The sequence below is a fragment of the Triticum dicoccoides genome, chromosome 2A (genome assembly GCF_002162155.2).
Source record: "Triticum dicoccoides isolate Atlit2015 ecotype Zavitan chromosome 2A, WEW_v2.0, whole genome shotgun sequence".
Classification (NCBI taxonomy): domain Eukaryota; kingdom Viridiplantae; phylum Streptophyta; class Magnoliopsida; order Poales; family Poaceae; genus Triticum; species Triticum dicoccoides.
The window spans coordinates 386,059,054-386,061,250 of record NC_041382.1 but is presented as its reverse complement, the minus strand read 5'-3'; positions in this window follow the sequence as shown (position 1 = coordinate 386,061,250).

Genomic DNA, 2,197 nt, shown 5'->3' with positions numbered 1-2,197 from the left:
ACGAGGAGGAATTTAGGCAGCGTACATATGGTTTTTTTTTTGCGAGTGAGCGTACATATGGTTGATACAGTATATATATGTCATGTCTCCAAGAGAACTGGTAGTACATATACATATATATATACCCGTATAGTATCCAGGATGTATACTATAATCTTGAAAGATATGCAAACAATGCAGTATTCCGTTTGTGTAATATGAAATTCCTGAAAAATTAGCCTTTGCGATATTTCAAGGAGTATATATTGGACATTTTTTAAGGGTATAAACTGCAAAAAGAAAACAATGCAATATTTATAAGGGGTATATGTTGCACCATTTTTCAAGGAGTATATGCTACATGGTATTTTTAATGGGTTTATACTGCACTCTTTAAGAAGTATATACTGCATGGTATTTTTAATGGGTATATAATGCATTTTTAATGGGTATATACCACTTCACAAAGAATTTATATGACAACAGAAGTGGTAAATTGAACCGGAAGGCTTATACTCCCTCCGTTCCAGAGTATAAGGTGTATTGGTTTCCGTGCAAGTCAACCGTTTGAAAGTTTGACCAAGATTATAGAACAAACTAGAAACATCTACAATACCTAATAGATAAAATATGAAACTACCTTTCATCATCAATCAAATGATATAAATTTCATATTGTGGATATTCATATATTTTTCTCAAAACTTGGTCAAACTTGCACTCGTTTGACTTTTGAAAAAACAAATACACCTTATATAAAGGAACGGAGGGAGTACTTCCTAATGGGCGACTATCAGTCCATCCAACAGAGAAAAAAGTCTTAGAGAAATCTCAGGCCAACACACAGGTATTACATATCCTTCATTAAAGATGGTATTACATTCGGTCTGACTACACATGGTACCAGAGGAAAATATACTACTACAAAACTAGAATCAAGGAACCGTGCATGTAGTCCTTACTTTTCAAGCATTAGAAAATACAAGGATTATTCATTGGACAGTATATACTTCATGTTTTAGACCAAAAGTAGTATATTTTATACGAGGAGGAAGTTAGGCAGCGTACATATGGGCTTTTTTTGCGAGTGAGCATACATATGGTTGATACAGTATATATACGTCATGTCTCCAAGAGAACTGGTAGTGTGTGTATATATATATATATATATATATATATACCCGTATAGTATCCAGGGTGTATACTATAATCTTGAAAGATATGCAAACAATGCAGTATTCCGTTTGTATAATATAAAATTCCTGAAAAATTAGCCTTTGCGATATTTCAAGGAGTATATATTGGACATTTTTTAAGGGTATAAACTGCAAAAAAAAACAATGCAGTATTTATAAGGGGTACATGTTGCACCATTTTTCAAGGAGTATATGCTACATGGTATTTTTAATGGGTTTATACTGCACTCTTTAAGAAGTATATACTGCACGGTATTTTTAATGGGTATATAATGCATTTTTAATGGGTATATACCACTTCACAAAGAATTTATATGACAACAGAAGTGGTAAATTGAACCGAAAGGCTTATACTTCCTAATGGGAGACTATCAGTCCATCCAAAATAAACATGGATACAGAGAAAAAAGTCTTAAAGAAATCTCAGACCAACACACAGGTATTACATATCCTTCATTAAAGATGGTATTACATTCAGTCTGACTACACATGGTAACAGAGGAAAATATACTACTACAAAACTCTTTAGTGAGAAAAAAGTGAGGGACTCCCCCCTCTCCCTTTTTACAGAGAGAACTGATTTTGTCTTTGATCGTCCATATGATCTATACGTTAACTGTTGTTTCCATTGACCATATTGTGGTACCCTCTTGATCAATCCATGTGATCAACAAAGCGAACAGTTTTTCAGAGTTGAAGACACTTTCACTGTGGAATGATCTGAAGCGAAACAGAGAAATCATTATTGTGCTGAATAAGTATAAGCTTGCAGTACTCCAGATAAATACGCATGTAGCCAAAATACTATTACTGGTCAATGTTATACAGTTTCTACTCATTAAGGTTAGCCAGAATTTGGAATTAAATTCATAGTAACCGTGAACAGAAGAAAAATCCCCATTCTGAATGTGGATTATTTGCCTGTGAGCATATGGGCATAGAATGCATCCTCACGTTCGATTGACCCAATCAAAAATAGAAGAGAAATAGTTGCCTACCTGGACGAGGAGGTACAACACTCTC